This window comes from Canis aureus, chromosome 3 (genome assembly GCF_053574225.1).
Source record: "Canis aureus isolate CA01 chromosome 3, VMU_Caureus_v.1.0, whole genome shotgun sequence".
NCBI classification, from domain to species: domain Eukaryota; kingdom Metazoa; phylum Chordata; class Mammalia; order Carnivora; family Canidae; genus Canis; species Canis aureus.
This window is the reverse complement of record NC_135613.1, coordinates 30,041,409-30,069,084: the sequence shown is the minus strand read 5'-3', so window position 1 is coordinate 30,069,084 and position 27,676 is coordinate 30,041,409. Positions and strand designations below refer to the sequence as shown.

General features: G+C 56.0%; 1 protein-coding gene across 3 annotated transcripts in view; it reads left to right on the top strand.

Annotated features, from left to right (window-relative positions):
- AJAP1 (adherens junctions associated protein 1) overlaps positions 1–27,676 on the top strand; it is a 124,375-nt gene that overhangs the window by 28,211 nt on the left and 68,488 nt on the right. The gene's annotated exons all lie outside the window — the stretch shown is intronic.

Sequence of the window (27,676 nt, the reverse complement as noted above, 5' to 3'; positions counted from 1 at the left end):
TCCTCTTGAGAGCTCTTATCACCCTCTGATCGGCTGTACCTTCTGCCTGGTTTATGTCTTATCCGTCTCCTCTTTCTAGAATGTCAGCTTGTACCTCTACAACGACTTGTACCCCGTGTCTCAAGATCCCAGAACAGGGACCCTCAAGTACACCATGAATGAATGAATGAATGGGAGTCTTTGGTAAGGGGCCTCGGATCCTAAGTGGCCATGGCTGATCAGTGTCCTGAGGCCGCCGTAGCAAAACAGCACAGACTGGGGGGCTTCAAACAGGGAGACTTTGTTCCCTCCTGGTCCTGGAGGCCAGAGGCCAAAGATCAAGGTGTCCATGGGGCTGCACTCCTTCTAAAGGCTCCAGGGAGGAATCCATACTCCCCTTGTCTAGTCTCTGGCGACCACCGGCAGTCCTCCGGGCATCTTGGCTTGTGGCTGCATCTCTGTAGTGTCTGGCTCGGTCTTCCCAAGGCCTGCTTCCATCTGTGTTCATCTCTCCTTCTTGGAAAGACACAGGGGTATGAGGGCTGTCCAGAGAAGCAGGGCCAGGAGGACGTGTGTATATGTGTAAGTAGACATAGATTTACTATGAGGAATTAAATCAGGTGATCACGGAGGCTGAGAAGTCCCCAGATTTGCAGTCTGCAAGCCAGAGAGCCGGGAGGGCCCCCTGCGTTAGCTCCATCCTGAAAGCCAGAGGGCTCGTGACCCGAAGAAGAGCTGGTGCTCCAGTTCAAATTGGAGGCAGGAGATGACTGTTGTCCCAGCTCAGTGCAGTCAGGGAGAACCTTCTGGGTTTTTTGTGTTTTGGTTGTTGTTGTTCTGTTCAGCTCTCCAACGGGTTAGGCAAGGCCCACTCTAATCAGAGAGGACACTCTGCTTGACTCAGTCTACTGATTCCAATATTAGTCTCATCCAGACACAGCCCATAGACACACCCAGAATGACCTTTGAGTGTCTGGCGCCCCAATCCAGCAGACATGAAATTAGTCCTCACACCAGGTCTTAGATTCATGGTCAACTGTGATCCAACAGGACCTGTTCTTAACTGACTCCATCTTAAAATACCCTATTTCCAGATAAGGTCACTTTCTGAGGTTCCAGGTGGACATGAATTTGGGTGCTCCATCCTCCCATTGTGGGTCTGCTGGGCCTGGCCTTCCTCCATCCCCGGACACCTGCATTGGTGGATGCTTGCAAACGAATAGACCAGCATGGGATTGCAAGGAGCACCATCCTGCTGGCCCTGTCTCTAGCCACCATTCAGGTCGCTGCTGTCCATTTTGCTCCCTTGCAGAGTCACCGTGGGTCTGCTGCTACTGCCGGGCAGAGATGACTGTCTGGAGACAAGAATCACAGTTGTCCTTTCAGGCACACTCAAGTTTTTATATATTAGACATACAAAATTTGTTTCCATCCCAGGAAGAATGGTGAAGCTCCACATAGCATTTCCACGTAGGAGCTTTGATTCCAGCACTGGCGTCTTCCTAGAGGTGTTTTTATATGGACTTTTGGCGGAAGGGGAGTAGAAATAGAACATTTCTCTGCAGGATTACAGTTTAGTGTCTTATAACCTATACGATACGGGAGCTAAATAATAGATCTTTGACATTAGAATGCGGGAGGATTTAGAAATATTGCAAAGATAAACTTCTGAGCAAGTTCTGTTTGAAATGGAGTGTTTTCCAGCACCCATTATTGGCTTAAAATCCTGAGGGAAGAGTTAAATAAATCAAAGAGACAGGTGCAGGTTTCAGATTAAACAGCCAAACTCATACAAAATCCCTTTGTCTAGACTGGACAAACATCAAGTGTTATTTCAGAGAGTTTGATGAAATGCCCCACTGTTAACCCACAGCCCGCTAAATGCCCGCAGTGTTTGGTGAAGCCCTTCGGAAGCCCGTGTTTTCGGCAGCACGGACAGTGTGCAAAACCGCCACAGACTGCAGCAGAGAGGGGTGTCAACTGGACCACCCTGTCAGCGTCCCCGTCTGCTAGCCACAGGCCAAGGAGAGGAGGCCAAGCGCCTGCCAGAGCGGGGCCAGGACGCCCGCCACACCCTGCCCAGGGCCGGCCTCTGGGAGGAGCCGCAGGCGGGTGGGCAGGCGGGCGCTTGCGAGCGGCCTGCGTCCAGAGGCTGGGAGTCTGGCTGGAGCTGGCCAAGCTTCTGTCTGTTCGGGGTGTTTTTGCTCACCTGGCCAGACAAGCCCAGCTCGAGCAGAGAGGACAGGCCCAGGCTGGGTGGCTCCTGGGGTAGAAGAGTCCCCCTCTCCTCCTCCTGACAATGCCCTTTGCTCCAGATAAGCAAGGCCTTTTAGAAATATGGTGTGTCGCAAATTTGCACCTCCTGTCCATCTTCCACAGGGAAGAGGCAGCCGAGTGCGGGAAGGTGGCATGCTTGGGGTCTTGCGGACAGCCTGGGGAGCGCGAGTCAGTTCCGTGGGCTTCTTCACATCCTCTGCCTCGGTCTCCCCATCTGCAAAGGCCAGCGGGTTCCAGGCGCTACTCTGCGTGCTGGACATGGGCTGTGGGCCTTCCTCAGCACCCTGTGATGGTCCCCATTTCGCAGATGACAAAACTGAGACAAAGGAGGGTCAGGAAGTTCATGAGGTCACACGGCCGGGAGGGGCCAGGATGCAGCCAGGGAGTCTGGCGCCGAGTGCCTGGACAATGCCATAGTCGACTGGCACTGCAATGCCAGGAATGGGCAACACATCCCCATCTGCCAACTTGGCGATGCTGAGCGTGCCAGCAGCATTTGCCTTAGATGCTGCGGTACACGGTGGGCTGTACTGGGCATGGGGCTCTCCACAGCTGGTGAGCCATTGTCACCACTGTGGGCGTCCTGGCTACAGTCTCCTTGCTCAGGGACACTCGGGGATGCCTCGCCCCCTGTGGCTGCCTCCTTCCACCTGAGCCTCCACCTAGACCCCCTTTTCTCCCCTCTCCAGCCTGAGGCCTATCAACCCGCCCAGGCCAGCCTGGTTCCAGGCCCCTCACCTCCCTCCAGGCTCACTCTTGAACCTGGCTCCACAGCACCCTATAGAGTCTGCCTGGATTTGTGCAGTCTGAAACCCAGGACTGCCCCACTGGAGTGATTCCTGCACGCCCACCCCCATGGCATCCAGAGCCATGCTGAGCCCTTTGTGGGGTTTTAGACTTGTGATGAGGATGGCAATAAGCCCCTGTGTGGGTCCAGGGCCCCAGCTCTCCCTCTGCTCCTCGCTGTGGCCCCAACTGCATTATCTGCCAAAGTCCGGGCATCCTTCACCCTCTTGGGCCTCTTTCCTGTTATCTGTAGAATGGGGTTCATTAGCATCTTGTCCTTCAGGGCTGTGGGAGGATTGGATCGACCAAGGCCATGGATAGCCTGCCTGTAGCACACACTCTGTGAAGGTCAGCTGAGATGCCCACTTGGCCTGCAGCACTCGGAGTCAGCGCCCTGGAAGGCTTGTGGAATGCAGATTCCTGGGCCCAAGCGTCTGATGCAGCAGGACCAGAGTGAGGCCCAAGAACTGCAATTCTTACCAGGGCCCAGGTAGCAGTGCTGATGCCGCTGGCCTGGGGACCCCCTCTGAGGGCCTCTGAGCCTGTCCCTCCTGCTTTGGTGGATCTTCTGTGACCTTGATGTGTGCGAAAAGCAAGTGTGACTTCACAAACTTGGGACAGCAGGGAGACATAGGACATGTGCTTTCCGTGTGTTTTAGGGGATATTGCTTCCCATGCTGAGCGCCTGCCACCCTGGCTCCCCCTGGGCACTCTGGCATGAAGTACTTGGAAGACCTCCCTGGGGCACCTGGCTAGCATGAAGCTGCACCTGCTTTCTCCCTGATTCCACAACCATCTGGGGTCACGGCCTGTGTCCCAGCTCCAGAAGGGTTGCAGGGGTCACGGGCAGAAAAAAGGGCTGTCACTGCCCTCAGAAAGCCCCAGGGATGGAACTAGGTGGATAAGGCATGAGAAGGGTCAGGAGAACTTGATACACAGGGTCAGGGGCGGGAGGCAGGGGGTTGGGCAGGAAGCAGAGGGTTGGAGGCAGGAGGCAGGGTGTCGGGGGCAGGAGGCAGGGGTTTGGGGGGGTGGGAAGAAGGGGTCAGGGGCAGGAAAAGAGGAACTGAGTAGAGGGAGGTCAATTGGGCAGAAGGTCCCCAGGAGCTCCACAAAGGGCCAAGAGGGGCCGGGCCTTGGGGCTGCCAGGGTGGGCATGGCGGGCTCAGTCCAGTGATTTAATTTCCTGTGGTCTGCAGAGCTTGAGGCTCCGAGGTTGTTGCCACCCTACGCCTGTGCAGGGCCAGGAACTCACCCCCAGCTGTGCAGGGGCAGCTGTGAAGGAGATGATAATTTTCCTCCACAGAAACCGTCCTCCGTTCATTTGCTCTTGGCTCAGCACATCTTGCAGGTTTAAGAGTTCACAGGGAAGACAGGAAGGAATAGGCCACGAGGCTCCCCTCGAGCCTTGGGCAAGGGACTACATGGCCATCTTTATGAGGGCCTGCCTTCCTGGCCACCAGCTTAATGAGCTGCAGAGGGAGAGTTCAGGGAGCAAGGTCCAGGGCAGCTCCAGGCCTGCCTGCCTGTTGGGAGGACCGGTGGGGATGGAGGGGGGCAAGCAGCTTGGGAGAGGAGGGGAGGAACTGGGAAGGGATGGAGGGGGTGAGCAGCCTGGAGGGGGAGGAGAAAGGAGGGGATGGAGCTACTCAGGCAAGTTGTCAGCACATCCTCATTCCAGGGAGCTCTTTCCCTCCTGCCTCTTAGGCATCCAAGCCCATTGCCTTTCCTGGGTGCAATACTGGGACAAGAAGCTTTCTGCAAGCACGTCTGGCTCACCATTTGCTTCTAAACAGAGCTGCATGTTAAGTGTCAGAGGCTGACACGTGTCTCTCCCATTTCCCAGGTGGGAAGGCTGAGGCAGGGGGCCTGCAGCTTGTCTGGGGGCAGTGACCAAATGGTGAGCAGGGCTGAGATGGAGCAGGACAGAGGGTCCAGTGAGCTCTTCTCCCCGACCTCCAGGCAGCCGGCCGTCGAAGGCCTTGGAGAATGGAGTCTGACCCGGTTCCTGGCAGTTGTCCTCTGCCTTTGTCATCATAAGTCATCATAGCAGGAGGAGGAAAGACAAAACGAGACAAAACCAACCTCCTGCAGCTGGGGCCTCCCCTCCTAGCAGGACTTTTCTGGAGGACGTGCTGATGGCCCAGCACCCTGTCCATCCCACGGCCATCCCGTGTCTATGCGACAGTGTTCCCTGGGCAGCCGACGCATGTTAGTGAGATTGTGTCCGGAACCAGGAGCTGTGAAATGCTCCAAGCCCATAAATCATGAAAAACAAGGACATAACCTTGGTTCTTTCTGCACCATCAATACATTACCTAATTCAATCATAAAATGGAAGAGCAGTTCCATTTGTATAATTCCGTATGAAAAATCAGCAGATCTTTGCATTTTAAATGCTGCCTGCACAGCCTCTCCACGGGACGAGCGGGGCCTCCCTTTGATGGAACAGGTGTCAAGCAGAAAGGATATAAACAAGCTCCTGTGTCACTACCTTCCGTGAGGATGCTTATTTAGGGGATCTTTTAATGCCTCGCTGCGATGGTTTATTTGCAAATGGTCTGCAAGCTGCTAACAATTTGTATATCACAATTTGTGGGAGCCTGGCGGCAGCCACCATCCTAACTAATAACGTTGACAGATCACCAAACGCAGCGTCTCTGTCTTCAAACTGCTGCTGGCAGGAGCTCCTTCCTGGGACCAGAGATCTAGATCTAGACCCCACTCAGGGCCGCCACCCGCTGCCAGGCAGGGGACACACAGGCTCATTGGTGCCACCTTAGCGTGCACTGTGGGTGCCTCCCCTCTGCCTCCCGTGCCGCACATCCAACCGAGGGGGCAGGTGTTGTTGGCGGCCAGTGATAAGCCATCTGGTCAACCTGAGGCCACAGGCTCAAGGTCTGTTTGCTTGGTTACTGCAGCCTCTGCCAGGTTGGGGATGGCAGGAAGTGTCTGACAGACAGAGGGACCCAGGCAGCACACCAAATTTGGCAGGACTCATTCCTTTAGGGATTGCCTTCTGTTTTCCCTGGGTAAACCCAAACGGTGCCCTGGATGGCAGGGCCTTCTCCTTCTTCCCTGGGGTCTTCTCCCACAAAGCAGATGCAGGCACGAGGCAGCTAATGCTGAACTAGTTGCTGAACTGGTAGAGTGATCGACCCTCACTGTCCTCATAGCCAGTAGGGCTGTCTCCACTCTGCGGCCCTGAATCCAGTGATCACTGTGGTGTGCATTTCCTGGGGTTATGGCAATGAAGTGCCATGGATGGGGAGCTCAGAACAAAAGGAACAGAGTCTGTCCCAGCCCTGAAGGCCAGAAGTCCAAAATCAAGGTGTATGCAGGGCGATGCTTCCTTCTAAAGACTCAGGGGGACGATCTTGCCTTGTCTTCCAGCTCCTGGTGGCTCTGGGTGGCTCCAGTGCATCTTGGCTTGTGGTCACATCACTCCCTTCTCTGCTTCCACCTTCACATGTCCTCCCTGTGCCTTCTCCTGTAAGGATACCTCTCACTGGATTTAAGGCACTCATGGGTAGTTCCAGGAAAGTCTCAACTCAAGACCTTGAACATAATCATATCTGCGAAGATGCTTTTTCTGAATAAGGGCACATTATCAGGCTGGGGGTTAGGATGTGGATGTCTCTTTCTGGGGGCTGCCATTTCACCCACTATAGCAGTGTCATCCCTTGGAGTGCCTGCTGTGTGCAGGGACTTGTGTCCCTCACCCTCCTCTTCCTGAAAACCTCCCCTATCACTTGTGATTGACAGATGAGGACATAGAAGCGTGGTGGTCTGTGTGCCATAGGCCCAGATGCGTCTACCATGTGGTATAGCAGGGAGCAAGCAGATGAGCCCTTTGGGCGTCAGGGTCCAGATTCCTACCCTTGACCTCCCTGTCTCCCTTTCTGCAGCCAGAACCTCAAGAGGGGCTGGCTCCAAGTTTTTTTTCTTCCCCAAGAGTGCAGGTAAGTCCCTTAATCTATCTGTGCCTCTAGAACAGCCCCATCCGAGAGCATGCCCACACAGTTACCGGGCTTCCGTCAGTGAAATGATAAACCCCAGTCCTCCGCCATCCCTCACCGATTCTGAGGAATTTTTTTCCCTTCCTACTATTCTACCAATCTCAATGCCAGCAAATTAATAAGGAGATTGGCTGAGATGCTAATGTGGGCAGGCCATTATTCCAGAAGGTTCTTGCCTGCCCTTCCTGGCTATGGTCAGGACACCATGCTGGCCCCAGCCTTTAGGTCTGGGGTAAGATGAGCCCCTGGGTCTGTTTGTCCCCTTTGTCCCTCTGGAAGTCACCAATCCCTCCAATCCCTCAGTGTAACTCATTGGCATGTATCAGCCTCCTTTTAGGATTACAGCCTCCAAGCAAAGGGTGGTCTCTGCTCTGCAGAGGGATCAGAGCAGAAGGTCAGCGGGCCTGAGCTGGACTAGTGTCCTTGCTGTCCACTCCTTACCCCTAAGCTGACCAGGACAGCTGTCTGCCAGCCGTGAGCCATGTCCCCCCACAGGAGCCCTGCTGTAAGTGTCAGGACTGGGGCAGTGGGTGGTGACAGGAGCCAAGAGCCCTGTTCCTTCTCTGACCCTTGGCTTGGCATCTTCCTCCTAGGAGACTGCTGGGTGTCTGTCTGTATTCTTTCTCTTTACAGTCTATTCAACAATGTAGGAAGTGTTTGCTTTTTTAAAGCATCATCAGAGTAAGAATATAGAATTGAGGGCTTGAAAACCTCATGAAGTCCACCACGGACACTCACCATATAGCAGAATCCTGGGGGATATTTTTGAGGGAAACCATGGATCATTTTTGCAATATCTCGTAACTATCTGTTGTCTCAGCTGAAATTCAGAGTAGGTTTCCCTTAAGCCCAGCACAGAAAAATATAGAGATACTGGCACACCTTCTGTCGGCTTCAACACACTGATTCAGCCCTAATCCACTGGGCCCAGCATGAGGGCAGATCCTGGGCAGCAGCAGCCTGGTGGACTGCCTCTGGGTGGGAGCTGGAACCCCTGGAGTTTGCATACTAGATCTTCTCCCTCTGGTCCTAGTTTTCTCTTTGATTGGAAATAAAAGACCTAAATAACATCATTTTATTTTATTTTATTTTATTTTATTTTATTTTATTTTATTTTATTTTATTTATTTTATTTTCTCATGAGAGACACAGAGAGTGAGAGGCAGAGACATAGGCAGAGGGAGAAGCAGGCTCCATGCAGGGAGCCTGATGCGGGACTTGATTCGGGGTCTCCAGTATCAGGCCCTGGGCTGAAGGCAGGTGCTAAACCGCTGAGCCACCCGGGCTGCCCCAACATCTTTTCTTCATTGATTGTGGAGGGGGCAAGGGTTAAATGTTGCTAAGCCAGGCAAAGAACATACAAAGAATAGGGACAATTTCTGTCCTTTGTAATTATGGCTTCTTTAAGAAAAGAGAACATTCACATGTGGAATAGACCACTCAGCCACACTGTTAAGTGCTGAACTGAATTATATGTGAACATTGCTGTCATTGAAAGAAGGAAGAGCACCCAGGACCTGAGTAGTTGGTGCAGATGGCAAATGTAGTGCGACATCCCATGAGAGGGGAGACACACTGGCACCGTTCCTTTATCTGTCCGTCCATTTAATCCATATGTCCATCAGTCTTTTCGTCTATCCATTTCTCCTTCTAGTCAGCCAGCTATCCATCCATCCATCCATCCATCCATCCATCCATCCATCCATCCACCCACCGACCCACTTATCTATCCAACCATCCATACATCCACGCATCCATCTCTCTGTCCATCGTTTGTCCATCCATTCACCCATCCATGTGTCCATCCATCCATCTATCAGCACTTGTGGGGCATCTCTGTGTGTGGGTGTTGGGTGAGGTCCTGGGGAGGCCAACAGAATAGAGACTCAGAATGTTGGGGCCACCAGCTGAGGGAAGGATTGCAGCTCTAAGTAGCTGTTGATGAGGGGGTGCACCTAGGAGAACATTTCTCAGGGGCCCAGCCTTTTCTGGGGTGACAGGAGGGCATTCAGAAGAAAGGACATTTATGTCAAGGCCAGGGGATGCAGGAGCAGGTAGCCAGGACAGGGAGAGGAATTCGGGGCTAGGCTCTGTTGGAGCCAGAGTGTGACCTTGTGAGCCCCATGAAGGTGGCTGTGGGTTTGGAGAGGGTGGTGTGTGGCCCAGGGTATTGGCTGAGCCATGGTGAGTGTGGACATGAACTCAACTTGACCACACATGTGTGCAGGCTAGGAGGAGGCTGGCCTGGCTGAAGCCTGGCTCCCCCATGTACCTGGTCACTCTGTCCCCAAGGAGATGTTCCTCCATCACCTGGTGGGGCTGTAAGGATGTCTCGGGCTGCCCCGGGCCTTGGTCAGCATGGTACCAACTTATAGTCACCAACCAGGCCCGTGGGTGTATTTTACCCCAGGGCCCGAAGGTATCCGGCACGGGCAGGCCTGATGGCTACTAATATATATATTAGGGGATTGGCAGACTGACCCCAAAGAGGGGAGAGACAGGGAAAGGGGAGAAGAGAGAGGAGGGAGAGAGAGACAGAGGAGGACAGAGGGACAGAGGGGAACATGGGGAACAGCAGGACAGAGGGGGACACAGAGGACAGGGAGGGACATGGGGACACAGTGGGACATGGGGGACAGAGACAGAGGGGGACAAGGGGGACATGGGGATGGGGCAGTGGGGGACAGAGGGTGACGGGGACAGAGGGGGACACGGGGGGAATGGGGACATGGGAACAGAGAGGGACACAGGGAGATGGGGGACAGGGGGAGTCCTGGCCTGAAATGCATCCCGGGAGGAATTTAAATACACTGATCGACCGGCAAACACAGACTTATTTAGTGAAAACACTCAAGGTGTAGCTTCTTGCTTAAAAACAAACAAGTGATTAAGTTAAAAATAGAATTCTGAAAACAAGGGCCTGGATGATGCTCACTGCTCGGCTCCCAGGCTGTGAGTTACCCTCGCACTGGAGTCACACCCACGCGGAGACCCAGGCCCCGCGCCCCCAGGGACCAAGGACAGGGAGCAGGGCACACACCGTGTGGGGTGCTGGCCCCCCCAGAGTCTGAGAGGCTGTCCTGGCCATAGGGTGGGGACAGTGGGTCCCCCTCCTATGTTACCCTGAGCGCGGGGTGGCGAGAGCTCCGGGCCCAGCAGGCACGCTGGTGGTGGTTGGGACACTATTTCCTGTGGAGTGTTCCTAAGATCGCCTAGAGGAGCCAGGCCATCCCAAACAAGTCCTGCGAGTGAGAAGAGAGAGTGACACACCCACATCCTTTGCTCCCAAACAGGACAGGGTTACTGAGAAATCAGAACAGACCCCGGGAAGAATTCAACTGACTAGGGTGGCCAAATAGTTGTCCCTTGCCAGAGGGCTGCCTGGGCAACAACCAGACAAGCAGCTGGATACACCACCATACGCGTCTCCGAGTGGAACGGCGAGTGTGGGGGTCTGCAGAGCCACCGGGACCTGGGGGGTGGCAGAGCCAGGACTGCTCTCCATGCAGAAGGGGGAGGGGTCCTGGTGGAATCTTGCACACAGCAGAGGGGCTCCCCGGCTGAGCCTCCAGTTCTGCGACTCTGGGCTGGGCCCTGGCGTGGGCACAGCCTCCCATGGATCCCCCCTGGAAGTGGTGGCCTTGGGAGCCGGGAGGAGTTGGGGACTGGGGTCCCGGGGACCCGAGGCTTGGTTTCAGCTCCTTTGTGGGGGGAGCTCCCAGGTGAGATGCTGGGCCTCTGACATCGGCTCCCCAGCCCGCAAAACACGACTGGGCTCTGACATCCAGAGCAGAGGGAATGTCCACACTGTTGAGTGCTCGGCACACGTGAGGCTGGCTGTGGACACGCGGAGCGGTGGGGAAGTGGGCTGGTGGGAAGCACACGAGCCCAGAGGACAGAAGCCCCTGGCGGGGACAGGTCAGGGAAGAGGGTGGTTCTTTCTTCCCTTCCAAGGACAGGAGGCGTTCCCACCCTGTCTGGCTCCGTGTCCTCCCTGATTTCATGGCTGCCCCAGTTGTAGCACAGAACCTCACCGGCTCTGGGCACATGTAGTACCCCGTGCACCCCGTGTACCCCTGGCAAATCGATGGATGTATTTCCTGCTCTGTGACAGAGACCAGTAAGATTCAGTCCCTTCCCTGGACAAGATCAGGTCAAGGGTGGGGCCTCACCACTGCCCGTTCCAGAAAACTTCCTCTGGGGCGCTGCCCCCAGCTGGATCCCACAGGAGGGCATGACATCAGCCCGCTGGGCCCTGCCTTGTCCCCTAGCCAGGGCTGCTCACTCTGCTACCATCAGTAGCTGCGGTCTGGGATGCTGGGTGGGGTCTGCGGAGGTGCCCGGGGGGTTCCAGATCTTTGCATTAGCTCCTGTTTTAGAGACAGAAGCAGGTGGAGTGGCAGTCAGTGGTCCTCTTGTCCTTTGTGGATCCAAATCCAGGAGCTGCCCCAGGAGCCCTGGGGAGGCCCAAGAGGGAGAGGACATCACAGATTCTGTCCTCACTCACCTTGGGGCCTGCTGGGGACAGATGCTGTCCCAGTGGAGAGGGACAGGGCTCCTTCCCATTTATCGGGCCCCGACAGGCGTCTGGGTCCTCCCTTGGCTTAGTTTCCTTTAATCCAGTCTGCGTAGTATTCTAGTCCATTCATGGATGGGCCCATGGAGAGCCTCCACAGCTGCCCCCGCCTCCTGGTCTACACGGAGAAATGGCACTTGTGGGACACTCCCAGCCGTTTCTGGTAGAAGGGCCATCTCCATTCTGCATGACCCCGTTCCTATTAAGGGGGCACACCCGGGCTGCAGCGTGTCCAGTGTTCTCAAAGCCCCGGTCCCTCCCCCAGCCTTCTCAATCCAGGCGGGGGCCTTGCAGACCACCCCCTTTGGTCCAGGGCTGGGCAGCAGGCCTTGGCTCCTGCAAGGCTGTGGATGGGGTGCTCTGTGCTGCTGGTCGGTCGGGGGGCCAGTGCTGGGGGTGGATGGAGGATGTGCCCCCTTGACCCTCTGCTGCCCACCTGCTCTGGGAGTGCCAGACACACAGATCTCGGGGAAATTCCTAGACCTGCGTGCTGGGCTAGCCAAGGAGGTGTCCAGAGAGAAAGGTGGGCTGTGGGGTTTCAGGCTCCAGCTCCAATGGGAGCCCAGGAGATGCTGGGGTTAGCTGGTCCTCTGCAGACACCCCCACAGACGTGAGCACTGGCTGGGGGGTCAGAGCAGTCAGCTAGCTCACTCTGGGCACCGGGATCGGGTGTGGGAGGAGGAATCCAGGCACGAGGAGGAGATGACCAGGTGCTCACAGCAGGGAGAGAGCCATGGGCAAGTGCTTTGAGACTGGGTGTGAAGACTGTCTGGGGGGACAACCACAGGAGGGGCCCCTGGGGCCCCCAGATGCCCCATCTACAGGTGAGGAGATGGAGGCTCCTCCTTGCCCTTAGGTCCCGCCTGCACCTTTGTGTCTGGGAAGAGGGCTGTCGGGGGGGCCTTGGCGTGTCTCTCTGCTGCCCGTACCGTGGCCCTCTGCCCTCCTCCACATGCCTCTCTCAGCTTTTCCCTCCCTCTGGCCCCAAACCCATATTTGGGGCGATGGGCAGGATCCACCAGAGAGAAATGGTGTCGGTGTGATTCATGGGGTGGGTGATGGCACGTGGAAGGGGGTTCCTGGTCAGGAGAGGAGCAGCTGAACCCCCCTCCCCCACCCACCGGGTCTAGTCACGGGGACTGCGAGGCTTCACGGTTGCTCAGCTCCCTTGGGATCATTTTCCAGACACATCCCTTCATGTTGATGACACAGAATGTGGAGCAGTGGCGAGCCTGGGCTCTGGGGCCTGAGAGCCTGGGTCTGGAGCCCTGGCTCCCGTTTTCCTGCGTGTTCTCCGAAGTTCGCCTCTCTCTGTGTTCAGATGGGGAGGCTGAGGCACAGGAGGCAGGGTGTCATTCCATCATTGCTTGCTGTGGGGACCGATGCAGCTCGTGACCATGGGAGTGGTCCCTGTTCCTATGCCAGCAGTGACCTCTGTGGCTTCTGAGGAGCCACCCAGTGTCCCCAGAGGAGATGGGTGTTGGTACTTCCTGCTGCCTGCCCTCTTCTGAGGCTCTCCTGACCACTGTTGGCCTCCCGAAGTGGCCCCCCGCAAATCAAGCCTGGGTTCCTTCAGCTCTCACGTGTCCTCCCTCATAAACTTATACTGGGCACTTGAGACCCATCACTGCCTCTGAGCTGCCCTCCAGGATTGCCCACACAGAGCTGAATCTACCCCAGAACGTTGACTGATCCGCCTCTGGGTCGTTTGTTACCCAAAGCGCCTGTTTTCCCCAAGTGAACTGCATGCTCCTGACTTGCATTCATTCATTCATGCATGCATTCACTCATTCTCTCCCTCCATAAATGATTGCTGAGGGCACATTTGTGAGCCTGAGCTGCACATGGGGTTAGAGAGGGTGAGGACATCACTCCCTTGCTCCTAGATCCCCAGAGACCGTCGTTGTCGTTGCTTAATCAATGGTTGTAGAATAATTGGATGAAAATTAAAATTATGAAGCACAGTTAACGGTTGTATTAAAGTGTAATTAATATTAAATAATAATCAAACTTAATAAGCTCCCACCTCAGGCTGCAATTTAGTTTTCTGTGTCCTGTCTCCCCACCACAGGCCTGAGGCCAGGTTCCTCTCTTATTTTATGGGGAGAAAGCTTCTGAGGGAACCTTGATGCTGCAGGATGTAGAGACCCACCTAATGGGGTGTCACAGGCAGATACTAGTTGGGATGGACTCTGGGCATCAGAGGAAACCCCATAGGAGGTGGAGGGCAGTCAGAGAAGAGTAGGGGGTTTCCTGGAGGTGGTGAGGGGGGTGTTGGGGGCTGGAGGGTGTCCAGGGAGGGGCAGGGGGCTTCCTGGGGGAGGTGTGCCAATGTCTAGACACACTTGGGGGGAGAAGGGAGCTGTTAGCATCTTGTGGGTGGAGGCAGTGCGCAGGACAGCCCCCAAGGCAGACAGATCCCACCCAGAGGTGCGAGTGCAGAGGCTGAGAATCCCTGCATGGGAGGGAGGGATGGATGGGACTTGCTGAACGTGTGCTTTCAGGACGAGGAGGGAAAGGTGGGATCTGCTGGCTTTTAGATTTCGGGCTGTGCTGCCATCTGAGCGCGCTGACGGGGGCTCCGTTGTGCGGTGAGCAGAGGTTCTCAGAGGCCATGTAGGGTTCTGCAGGGCTGGCCCGGAGGGCAGTTAGCCTGGGGCAGCCAGACGACTGCAGACCTAGGAGGTGGGACCGTGTTTGCGAGTGACCCCCGCATGCCCGGGCGGGGATGGCGAGCGGACGGCAGCCCCGACCACCCCCAGGGGGAACTGAGGCAGAAGCAGCAGGGGAGGGAAGGTGCCCGCATGGGCCGGCTCCCACCACCCAACAGAAGTTAGTTTGTCCCGGTCCTGGAAGCTGGAAGTCTGAGGTCGAGGTGTTGGCAGGGCTGGTTCCCTCTGAGCCTCTCTCTGTGGTGTGTAGACGGCTGTTTTCTCTTCATGTCTTCATGGAGTGGCCCCTCCAGGCATGTCTGTGTCTGGATCACCTCTTTTTATAGGAACGGCAGTCCCGTTGGATTACAACCCACCCTAATGACTTCATTTTAACTTAATCACCTTTTTATTTTTATTTTTATTTTTTTAATTTTTATTTATTTATGATAGTCACACAGAGAGAAAGAGAGAGAGGCAGAGACATAGGCAGAGGGAGAAGCAAGCTCTATGCACCGGGAGCCCGACGTGGGATTCGATCCCGGGTCTCCAGGATCGCGCCCTGGGCCAAAGGCTGGCGCCAAACCGCTGCGCCACCCAGGGATCCCTTAATCACCTTTTTAAAGACCCGATCTCTAAGTACTGACCCGTTCTGACGTCCCGGGGTTAGGACTTCAACATATAAATTTTGGAGGGACAGACCTCAGCCCACAACAGGGCCTCGGGGACCTGAGAGACCCCGAGAGAAGACAGCCCGTGGTGAGAGGCAGTGGGCAGGTGTTGTCGGCACTGCCAGGGGTCAGGCCCACTGAGTTTGAAACTCAGCGGTCATAGGTCACCCTGACAGTGTGCATAGAGCGGGGTGTGGTGGCAAGCCGAGGGCTCCAGACTCCCCGGGGAGTGTGGAAGCAGGCCCTTTCCAGAAGATCTTACCCAGAGTCCCACTGTGACAGACGACAGGACATCTCTGGGCTCCAGCGTTGGGGTGTATTCTTCACACCAGGGCAGTGTTCCCTGAGGGCCCAGCTCGTGCATAGCAGGTCCACAGGTGGCAGTTTCACTTCGTCCTCCCCACTCCCATAAAAATCAGTGTGGGTTGTCCTCAGGGAGGGGCACGGAGCTCTCACCTTGGCACCCAGGGACCAGCGTTGGGTCTTGTGTTCCTGGTGAATGATGTTCAATGACAACTGAGGATCATTGATTTCTGTGCCGGGGAGCAGCCCCCAAGATGGTGGAGGGTGGTGTGGGTGACAGGGAGACCAAGCAGACTTAGGTCCTAGCTCTGCCCCTCGTATCCCCATATCCCTCCACTTATCCCTGTCAGTGTCCCCGTCTGTACAGCGGGAATGACCATTCCTGCCCCGCCTGTGACGGAAACTCTCTTTGGAGTGCGGAGCTCAGATGCATGCATGTGAGAAGATACAGACTCAGGCCTGCTTGTTATTGATGCCACAAGAGAGAACTGTGGTTCCAAGGAACTTGTCAGTAGCCTGTGGCCATCCATGCTGGGGCACGAGGTGGAGAACTTTCCGGAGAATCATTTGAAACCCTCTCATGAGAGGATGATGCCATGTGTCTGCAACTGAGCCCCTCTTGGAAGTAACTGGCAGGTGGTCAGGGACTTCGCACAGCACCAGCCAGAGCTTGAAGCCACGTGCTTTGGGATGGGGATAGGGACAGAGGCCTGGTTGGCCCTTGGTCCATCAGAGCCCCGCACTGGGGACTTGGCCTTCCCAGAAAACAGAGACATTCTTCCCCTTTCAAGTCACAGCTGCCCAGAAGCCCTGGGCCTTCCTGGGAAAGCTCTCATGCCCCCAGTAAGACATTCCAGCAAGAACTCCTGTGACACCTGTTCCTTGGGACAGTGTCAGGATGGGATGACCTCGTCAGGAAGAACTGGAAGCTCTGACCCAGCTGGCTTGGCTCCACTGGGTTCTTTTGGGAAGAATTTCCCCAAATGACAGTGTTTTGTCCCCACGCCAGCGGTGGCTGTCACATTAGCTTTGTGCCAAGCCGTGTTTGCAGCCAAGCTCCGGACACTCCAGCGGGAGACTCAGGCAACACGGCGTTTGCCTGGTGGAGGTGGCCAGGACAGTGGGGTTTCTCAGCTCCGCTGCAGGAGAGGGAACCAGAAAGGGGTGGATGGGAATGTGTGTGCATGTGTGTGTATGTTTCTGTGTGTGCCTTGTGTGTGAGTGTGCATGTGTCTGCATGTGCAAGTGTATGTGTGTGGTGTGTCTGTCTCTGGGTGTAGGTGTGTGTGCCTGGCTTAACCTTGTGCAAGCATGTGTGTGAATGTTAGCACATGTCTGTGTGTGTGCAAATGTGTGTGTGTCTCTGGGTGTGTGTGTGCATGCCTGGCTTATCTGTGAACAAGAACGTGTGTATGTGCATGTGTCTGCATGTATAAGTGTATGTGTTATGTGTGTCTCTGAGCGTATGTGTGCATGCCTGGCTTATTCTTGTGCAAGCATGTGTATGAATGTGTGCACATGTCTGTGTGTGTACGTGCATGTGTTATGTGTATCTCTGGGTGAATGTGTGTGTCCCTGGCTTATCTGTGTACAAGCTTGTGTGTGAATGTGTGCACGTGTTTGTGTGCGCACAAGTGTGTGTGCACATGTGTGTCAGGGTGTGTGTGCGTGTGCCTGGCTTATCCACGAACAACTTTGTGTGTGAACGTATGCATGTGTTTGCATGTACAAGTGCATGTGTGTGTGTCTCTCTCTCTGGACGTATGTGTGCATTCCTGGCTTATCCATGTACAAGCATGTGTGTGAATGTGTGCATGTCTGTGTGTCTGGTGTGTCTGTGCGTCTGTGTGTGTGTGTTGGGGTATATGCCACCACAAGGATGTAGGAGTGCTGCTCAGGGATCGGATTAGTCCTGTGTCCCCCACAGGACACAGCAAGACTGGGAAGCAGAAGCCCCCCGGATGCGGTCTTTGGTTCACACGCAGGCTCTTCTGAGACACTGCCCCGCACTTGCTCAGTGTTGCTCTCTAGAGCTCGTGAGTGCCTGTCACCGTTTGTGTTCAGAGCCTGGGGACCCTTTGATGGTGGCTGCAGCAGAGATGTCTGAGTCAGGCAGAGCTCCTTCCAGCTCCCTGTGACTGTGAAACCGTCTGGAAGCTTGTCCTCGCCTCACTCTGCACCCAGGCCTGGGGCAAGATGGGGCAGGCAGCCGCAGAGGGTGCCCAGGGTGCCGTGCACCAGGGGTGGCCCTAGGCAAGCCCACTTACATCTCATTGATGACAGGGAGAGGGGCTGCATCTCTAGGGCCGTGGGTGGGTAAGTGGGAGCTGCCCAGGTGGGCTGTCCTGGGGCTGTGGCCGATGCTCGGGGTGGGCACTTCCCTGGGGCAGCATTCCCATGGCCTCGCCTACAGCCCCTTTGTGGGGGCTTGTGTTAGACCCACTTGTGTTAGGTGCCTCCCATCTGCAGGTTGGGCACAGGCAGGGCATCGGGGTGGGGCGAGCAGGGCTTCTCTCCTTGTTGCAGCCTCTCCTGACGGGGACATGGAGACTTTCTGTGGCTGGAGATGAGATGGAGCCGTGACCTACATTGGGGGATTTGCATGGATGATTCATGCACTTCTGGCAAGTCCAGCTCATCTCCAAGTTACCACTGCATTTTTTCCCTAATCGTGGATCAAAGGTGGGACGTCAGGTGGGCCACAGAGGAGCCCTGACTGCCCCCTCCCCACCACAGGCCCTGCACCCTGCACCAGCCACTGAATGAGTCCCTTGATCGCCTGCCAGGGCCCGTTTCCCTCAGTCTCATTTATGCCTGGGTGCAAAGGGCCGAGGATGGTGAAGTATGTGTGGTGGGCTGTGGACCTCGGGGCTCCCGCAGGTGCACTGAGTCTGCTTGGACGGTGGAAGGTATGAAATCTGCACATCACAGATGCAGAGGACCTCCAAGGTCATCTGCCCGCCCCCAGCCCCAGGTCCCAGCCTCAGCCAGTCCCAGGCCCTCTGCTAAGAGCTTTGCTGAGCTCTGGTCATCATCCTATCCCCCTGAACAAGATGAGCACGTGACCACCTTGGGAGACGGTATCTGGACAGGTCCCTGCCCCTGTGGTTGGTAAGTTGGCTGTGAAGTTGGGCTTTCGGCCCCCGTGGCCCTGGCCACAGGGCTTCCCTCAGGCGGCTCGCTCTCCTGTCCCCACCAAGCCCTCCACACCGCCACCGCCACCGCCACCGTCCTCCCCGCTCCGCCAATCTGGGAAACCCGTGGAGCCCATGATGGGTCTGCTTTTATTGTTCTGAGAAGCAGCGACTCTGTCCCTGTCTTCCACCATCCTTGGGTGGCTTCGACACACGTTGAATGCAGTGATTCTTGTACACGCCAATGTCATGATGGCAACAGAACCAAAAGGTAGAAGGCCTTCGGGGGGTGCTTTGGAAGCCGGGCATTCGTCCCTGTGAGTCCCCGTGTCAGGGCTGAGATCACGGGCAGTGAGTGTGTATCCCCAGGAGCCGCGCGTGAGCAACTGGGATGCGTACTTTGCAGTGTAAGAGGGATGACGGTTCAACACCTGGAGCCTTGGAGGAGCGCGTGCTGCCAGCACCCCTCCCGCGGCTCTGTGCCTGCCTCCTCCATGCTTTCCGTTGTGTCGAGAGACTTCTTTCCAGAGAACACACAGCTGCTATTTTTGTGCTTCTCTTTCTTGTGAAAGATGAGAGTAACAGCCCTTCCCCCAGGGTTCCCGGAGCCAGCCGTGCAGGGCTCTGAGCCCCGTGCCCGGTGTGGAGCCGCTGCTCAGCCCGCGTGGGCTATGGTTCAGTGCGCGGTGCCATCCTCTCTCCCTGAGCTCCTCTCTCTTTAGTCTAGATTTCTGTAAGTGTGCGTTTGTGCACTGGGTCTTTTTGCAGGATTGCATGAGAACTTGCCCATGAGCCAGTTCCTGAAGGAGATGTGACACGGGGGAAGGGACCGCTGTGTGCCTGTGCTCTGCCCAGAGTCCTGTTCTGAGGGGTCACCCAGTACCAGGCATGCCCCAGCATCCCTGCTTCCCTACCACCCTATCCTCTGTCTCGTTAAAGTTGTACTGAACTGGGTCCAGGTGGGGATGGACTGTGCCCTGGGCTCTTAGTCCTGGATGCCCAGGGGAGCTTCTGAAGACAGGACAGAAGCTGGACTTCTCCCCCAAAGAGGCTGGTTAGTGGGGCCACAGTGGGGCCTGGGTCTCAGCCTTTTGTAACAACCCTCTCCCCAACCAAGTGATTCTCACATGAGGCCCAGGCTGAGAACATGTGCTGGGCTTTGCAGAACTGCCTTTGGCTTTCCAGGGTCCTTCTGAGCTTCCTCATTCTGCACTGACTTCAGTGTGGGGATTCATGTTACCAGGCAGCGGGATTCTGGTCCAGCTCCTCTTACTCTGTGGCTTTGCCAAGTCTGTTCTTTTGCCCAGAGGGATATGACGTGTCTCCTGGGATGGGCCAGCTTGGGCTGGGGGCCTGTCTAGATCTTTGTCCCCACCTGCAGAGGAAGCATGGGAGGTATGGCGCAGGGTACCTGGAGAGACTGCCCAGCTGCTGGGGCAGGTGCTGGCCACATCCAAAGTGCTGCCCAGAGAGGACACAGGCATGATGTAGGAGGGAGAGGAGCTGAGCCGAGGGGACATACTAGTCCTGGATGGCCTGCCTGTTGTCCCAGCAGAGTGGAGGGCACTGGGGACCTGGCCGCAGCAGCAGGGCTGTGTATCAGACTCGCAGAAGCCCTGCTCCCCACTCCTGGGGAGAGAACATTCCCACCCACGGTGCTACCCACCCACTGCTTGTCACCACTTCACTCCTCCGGAATGCTTGCGGGCACGTTGCCCAGGCAACCAGAACGCCAGCGCGTTGCTATCCTTCAGTCTCCTTCAGGCACCTGCGAAGGCTGTCGAGAACATCCCCCGTACCTCCGAGTCCTGCAGACGCTCTGCTCCAGAGCTCCTGGGGAGGGCAGAGGGCCCCTTGGCATCCCTGATGGCCTCAGGGGAAGTGGAGGGGTTGTGGCCGATGCCTGTGAGTGCTCATGGGGAGCTAAGCCTAAAGGATTCACCATGGGATCCTGGGACACCTTAGGTTTGGGGAAACTGAGGCACAGGGAGGTCGTGTGAATTGCCCAAGCTCACGCAGCCAGCATATTGCAGTGCCAGGATGGAAGCCGGGCAGCAGGCTCTGAGCCCCTGTGTCTCCACCATCTCCTGCTCCTTCTGGAGCCTGAGTGGGTGGGTCATCTCTGAGCCTCTTTACTCTTGGGATAAAGATGCTCATACTCCTGTCATCAGGCCCTGGGGGGGGGTGGCAAATGGAACATGGCAATAGGGCTTTTTGACCTTGGCCCTATGGACACAGGGGGCCGTCCTATCCCCTATAAGGTGTTCTTAGCATCCCAGGGCTCTCACTAAATGCCAGTAGCACCCTTGGATGCTGGCAACCAAAAACATCTCCAGACATTGCTGAATGTCCCCCCGGGGTAAAGTCACTCCCAGGGGAACGTCACTGACACATAAAATGCATTTCATGAACCACAGGGCACTGCAGAGGTGCCAGGGGTTATCATTTTCAGGAGCATGTGAGGCAATTCCTTGGGACTGCAAGGCCCTGGCTGCTGCCAGAGGTTGGCAGGGGTTGTGGAGTAGCACCTGCCAGGGCCCAGGGCCCACCCCAGATCTCCCCTCTGGGCGGAGCCACCATGCAAATAGGGTCCAAGAAGGTGGAGCTCCCAAAGGCCACAGGTCACGAAGGTTTTGTTCCCTCTACTTTTCTTAGCATGTCTCTAGTCCCACAGGTCTGGGCTTGTTGGGACCTTACGTCCCTGAGTCCTAGACTTGGGGTCTGGGTCTGACGCCAGCTCTCTGTGACCCCGAGCAGGCCCCTTCATTGGTGGGTCTCGTGCTGTCATCATGTGAGTACTGAGTGTTTGGAGTGTCTGGGATGGGACAGGGGTTCCGTAGCATGGTGCCCGTAGAACGCCCATCCACAGACACTTCAAGAGAACTGGCTTTGTCAAGAAACTGGCGTTGCATTGGCCTGTCCACTGCTTCTCACACGAGTGTGACCCGAAACACTTTCCTGAGGTGGGCAGACCCGCTCGGTTCCCAAGCACGAGGGGGCTGAGATGCCCAACTTTGGGGTGGGCTGAAGCAGAGACTGTCTTTGTTGCTTCCAGCCAAGACTTCCTGTGATTTGGGTACAGCGGAAAGACCAGTAGAGCAGCTAGTGGACACACATTTTGGACATGCTCAGAGTCCTCTCACCCTTGCCCTGTAATGATCCCCGGAGGAGGCCACTTGCCTGCGAGTACCTTCTCTGCAGGGTGCTAGCCCTTGGCTGCCCCTGCGCGGGCAGGACACACATCCCTGGGCCACCCCAGGAACCTGACCCAGGGCTGGGACCTACTCCAGCAGGGGAGGGTGCTAAGAGACCCCAGAATCCCGCCCCAGGCTCCCTTGCCCTGCAGCAGGCAAGTAGCCAAAAACTTCTTGTCATTCTGGAGGTTTCTATCCCACGCGAATGAATGGCTCCTACACGGCTCCTTCCCTGTGGATCAAGTATCACGTGTGTGCCTGACATCCATGGGGCCACCGAAGATGAAAGCCTCATAGGCAACCAGAGCACCTCTCCTGAAAGAGAGGGATGCTTGTAATCATAGTAAGTCACAGGGTAAAGCGAGCGAGGGGTGGCTCTAACAGGACACTAATGACGACAGGCTGGGGAATCATTCAGGTGAGTCACGGCTCCCTTTCTCTCTCATTAGGAAAATGGGACCAGCGACTGCCTTCTAGAAGACAGTGTGAATGTGTGTCTGCTCCCTTCCTGGGCCAAGGCTGGGGTGTCCTGCCCCGAGTGGGGAGCGGTTTCTGCTCCTGAAATCTAGCAGGAGATGCCACACGTCCCGTTGGCAGCCGGGGACGCGGGTGAAAGCCTCCGGAGCGTGTGATGGAGAGAGAGGAGGCAGCCTGCTGGCCCCTTCTGTGTGGGTCTTTGTGCCAGAGAAGTTGGAGCAACGGGGGGCGGGGGACCGAGGGGTCACTGGGTCTCTTCCACACCAGACACCAGGGTTTTCCCTTTCACCTAAAGCCACGTTTCTCTACCTGATGGAAAGCACACGTCCCACCAGGAGGAGACACGGTGATGAGGCTGTGTTCCTTGTGGGTGCCCCCCACCCAGGCCATCCCTGCAGGTGGACGTCCCTTCACCCGGGACCCAGGGTCCCCGGGGAGCCCGTGGTGAGTCCACCTTCACCCCTCAGCATGACCCCCTTGTCCTGACGCCTCCTGATCCGCCCCCCCCCACTTCTGTGGGTGTGTTTGCTCACATAAACTCTTAATTTCAGAATAGTTTTACATATACAGAAATTAAAAACATTTTTGAAAAGAAAAGCAGATAGAAATCCTGCGTTCTCCGCCCCCAGGCCGCTGTCGGGTTAACATCTCACATCACCACGGTGTGTCTGTCCTAACTAGGGAAAAACACCGCTCGTGACCATTCGTGAAATCCCTCACTTCGTCTGGATTTCCCCGGTTTTTCTCTGACTTCTTTTCGTCTTCCAGGATTGCGCTCAGGGCACCACATGACGCGTAGGCGTCACGTCTCCTGAGGCTCAGTCTTGGTGCTGACAGTTTCTCAGACTCACCTAGTTCTTGATGACCTTGGCAGTTTCGAGGAGGACTGGTCAGGGATGTTGCCGAATGTGCCTCCATCCGCACTTGTCTGGCGGTTTTCTCGTGGTGAGACTGGGTGACGGGTTTCGGGAGGAGGTGCCATGTCCTCCCTGTCACGTCACGTCAGGAGCGCCTGCTGTCAACATGACTCACCACCACGGATGTGACCTTGACACTGGCCAAGGTCCTGCTTGCCAGGTGTCTCCACTGAAAAGTGACTTCCCTCCCCTTTTCTCGTGCTAATTTTGGGAAGCAGGTCACTAAGCACAGCACACGGCATTGGGGGACACCCGCTCTTCGTAACTCTTCAAAACTCACCTGATTCCTAGCCTGAGGAGATGGGATGGGACACATCTAAGGAAGTCACCATCCCAAACCATCGGGAACCAGCTTCTCCATCCAACAGTTATGCACACTGTGGCTTGTGTCCCAGGCCAGCTGATGATGAGCTCAAGAGCGGACGCTGTGGGGGCAGGGGTGTTCCTTGGTGGTGCGGCACTGGGACTAGGGGGCCGTGCCGTCATCCCCATGGCCAGATTCCAGGGCTCGCAGGAGCTCCTGGCCCTGCCGAGTCTCACTGGCCCGGGCCCCTCGCATGTGGGAGCCAGCCGCTTGCAGGAAGCATTTCCCTGTGAGCCCCCTGGGGAACCGTGTGACCATAAGTGGAAAAGAAGTCTTTCTCTCCCCTAATTGACCGCAGTTTTCTTCTGTGAAGAAAATAGAAGGTAGCGAATTCAGTCTCAATCCACTGAATCATAGGGAAGTGTTCTTAGGGGGAAAAAAGATTTCAATAAAAATTTAAAAGGGGGAGAAGCAAGAAAGCCATGAACCAGAAAATAAGGGGGATGGTGCCGCAGCCCCTATGTGGACGTGGCTGGGTGAGGGTGGGGGTGCTCACTCTTCACAGCTGGGCCAGGATGCTGCCCCACGCGGGCTGAGGGCCAAAGGGCCAGACACTCGGACGAGCCCAAGCCCCCGTGAGCACTGCACACAAGCCTGAAAGGTCTCTAGGGCACCCTCTCTGCACTTTGCTGGCAGCTCAGATGCTGGCTGCAGCCTGGGTACCCTTTCCCTCCTCCCACCTGCCTGTGCCCGCACCTGTGCCAGGAGCTAGACACCCTGCAACCCACCCCAGGCCGGTCCACCCTTGCATGCATCCCCTTCTTGAGCTACAATCTTCATACCCTAAGTTCACCCCCCTCCATACTGTGCAGTTGTCTACGGATTCACCAATTCTGGGCATTTCATAAGCGTGGACACTCAAAGGATGTGGAACCTGACATAATCGGCTTCTTTTACACCATGTAATGTGTTCAAGCTCCAGCCATGTTGAAGCATGTGTTGGTGCTTGCTTCCTTAATGAGGCTAAAGAATGTTCCCCTGTAGGGACAGATCACGTTTTCTTTGTCCATCCACTTGAGGGACACTTGGGTTGTTTCTACTTTCCACTCTTGTGACTACTGCTGCCGTGAACATTCATGCACACCTTTTTGTGTGGACTTTTGTTTATTCCCAAGAGTGGAAATGCTGGCGCAACTGGTAACTATGTCTTGGAGCAACTGCTGAGCTGTTTTGCGTAGCAGCTACACCATTTTACATCCCTATCTCCTCACATCCTTGGCAACACTTGGACCTGTCTTTGTGCTGTGACCGTCCCCATGGGTGTGATGAGGGGGCATGTCTTTAAGGGGCGTGTGGATGCCCCTGAGCTTTGGGGGAACTGGCATCCGCTCTGTCTACCCTGTGGCCTGGCCTCCCTGGTGTGTCCCATGGCAGGTCTGACGGCTAGTGGTGGTGCTGGCAGCCTCAGGGCCTCACTACTACACCTGGGAGGGGTCCTCCACCACCATGGGAGTGGCAGACAGCACCCCAGTTCCTTCCTGGGGTGTGCTGGACTGGGTCAGAGGGCAGAGCGGTGCCGGGTCTGGGCCAGCTGGAAGGATGGAGAGAGAGGGCCCGCATTGCCCCCCATGGGGTCCTTGCACATGGGACTGTATCCCCTGATGCCAGGATGCCCTGTGTGTATCTCTGGAGCATGAAGGTCCAGACTGACATGGGCTGCCACTTCTGGTGACAGAGCAGAGGGCTTGGGACCTTCGGCTCCCCTAGAGAGACCTGGCCTCCCTAGGGAGGGGCTCTCTCTGTCCCCGACGCTGACAGTGAGGACGAGGCTCTGTCCCCACTCGTCCATCTGCCCTCCTAATAGTCTCTCTCTGACAAGTCCAGCACTTTAAGAAGGAAGAAGCCGGACTCGAAGAGAAACAAAGCAAGCTCTCCCTGCTCTTGCCATCGGTTGGTTTTTCTGCATAACAGCCAGGCGGTGTGGAAATGAGGGGGTTTCTATGGTAACCAATTACAGCTCATGATTGGTGAAAAATGACAGAAATATCCTGTGTGTGAAGTTATGCTGGGGCAGGCAAGCAGGCACAGGCTGAGGTGCGGCGGGTTTCATTTCCTGGGGCGATATTTCTCCAAGTACCGACGGCACACAGGTTCGCCTGTGGCTGCTCTTCATTCAGCCTGTCTGGTGGGGCCAAGCAGGGCCTGGTGGGGTGTGAGGGGCCTGGTGGGGCCAAGTAATACCTGGTGGAGCCTTATGGGGCCTGGTGGTGTCTGGTGGGACCTGGGGGACCTGGTGGGACCTGGTGGGACCTGGTGGGGCATGGTGAGGTATGGTGGAGCCTAGTGAGGTCTGGTGGGACCTGGTGGGACCTGGTGATGCCTGGTGGTTCTAGTGGGTTCTAGTGGTAGTTGGTGGTCCCTGATGATAGCTGGTAGGGCCTGGTGGGATCTGGTGGTGCCTGGTGGGACTTGGTGGTGCTTGGTAGGACCTGGTGGGACCTGGTGGGGCCTGGTGGTAGCTGGTGGGGCCTAGTGATAACTGGCGGGGCCTGATAGGGCCTGGTGGGCCTTGGTGGGGCCTTCTGGACTGAGGCATCTCTCTTGTTTGAAGGAGTGTTAGTTCCCTGGGAGCTGGACTCCCATCCAAATGTGCAGAGTGGCGAGAGAACCAGAGGGTCTAAATCATCCATCCTCACTGAGCCACCTGTGGTCGCCCTGGAGCTGTGCTTACCATGTGCATGGGGATGTTTCACACTGACCTAAATTTCTGTGTGTGGTGACAGTGGCCTGGGTCCCTGCACGGGGCTTGGTTGGCTGTGCAGAGAAATTGCACACCGGCAGAAACTCAGTGCAGAGGCATTAGCATAATGAGCGATTCCTAATTTCTGCAGCAAAGCACTTTCATTCTGATTAAAAAACTGGGCCCTTTTTATTTGGGGATTAGTCCTTTTCGGTAATTAGCGTTCATTAATACAAGTTTCTTCCTTTCAACATCCAGATGACAGGCAGGGAATGGCACGTGCCTAAGTACCCACCAGAGAAGAGGCGGCCCAGGCACGTGGGGCTCAGTGCAGAATGAGGAGGGAGCTCACACGCAGACACACTCACACACGCACCGACATGCAGACCCCACACTCAGCCACACCTGCATGTACACACATGTGCATATATGACAGGGAGGCACATAGACTCACACTCTTGCACACTCACTGACACACTCTCACACACAAGCACCAACAGGCAGACCTCATGCTCAGCCACACCTGCACACACACGTGCATATATGACAGGCACACAGACCATCCTCCATAAACTCAGTCTTGCACACCCATTGACACACTCACAGGAACACCGACATACATGTAGACCCCATGCTCACTCACACCTGCACATGCACACGCTTGTGCATATATGACAGGCAGGAACACAGACCACCCCCCCAGGCTCACACTTTTGCACACTGACACACTCACGTGTGTGCACCAACATGTAGACTCCATACTTGGTTGCACCCGCACAGATACACACATGCATATATTACAGACAGGCACACAGACACCCCCCCATGGACTCACACTCTTGCACACTCATTGACACACACACACTTACTAGACATGCAGACTCCACACTCGGCCACACCTGCACAGACACACACATGTACATATGACATACAGGCACACAGCCCCCACAGACTTCTGCTCTTACACACTCACACATTTACACACTTGTACTTTGGTCTTTCACAGGCACTGATGCACTATCACACGGCAGCAGTCACACAGGCTGACACGCCGTCCTGAGACACACTCCCGTGCACACATGCACACATGACTCACACCACACACTGCTCACTCACTGATTTATTCCCTTTTAAAGTCACGCGAAACCTCATAAAGAAAAACTGCCAAGCCTTTTTTTCTACAGGGCTGGTCTTGAGCAGCTTTTCAGGCTGGCGGCTCAGCACACTGAACGCCCTCACCCGCCCCCGCCCACTGTAGTCACTAACGTCCTGGATCCGTGTCAATTTTCAGACGTGACGCCGGTGACAAGTACCGACTTTGAATGGCGCCTGTGCCTGGTCCTCACTTACCTAAGCTGGTGGGAGAGGGAGCGTGGGCCCGGGGCCCCCAGCCCTCCACGTGGCTGGCTGCTATGCTCTGGATGCTCACGTGACGCTCCGTGCACCCACCTGGCCTCATCCTCCCTGCAGCCCCCGCCACTCTCCCGGGTCTTGTGGGGTTTGCCCTTCCTCCCGCCCTGCCTGGAGCTGAGGAGGTGGGGGATGCGGTTTCAGAGGGCACCTGCGCTGAAGATAAATAGGGAAAGCCGAAATGTCAACAGAACAGCACTTGGGCAGAGTTGGCGCATCGATAAACTTCCAGCTTATC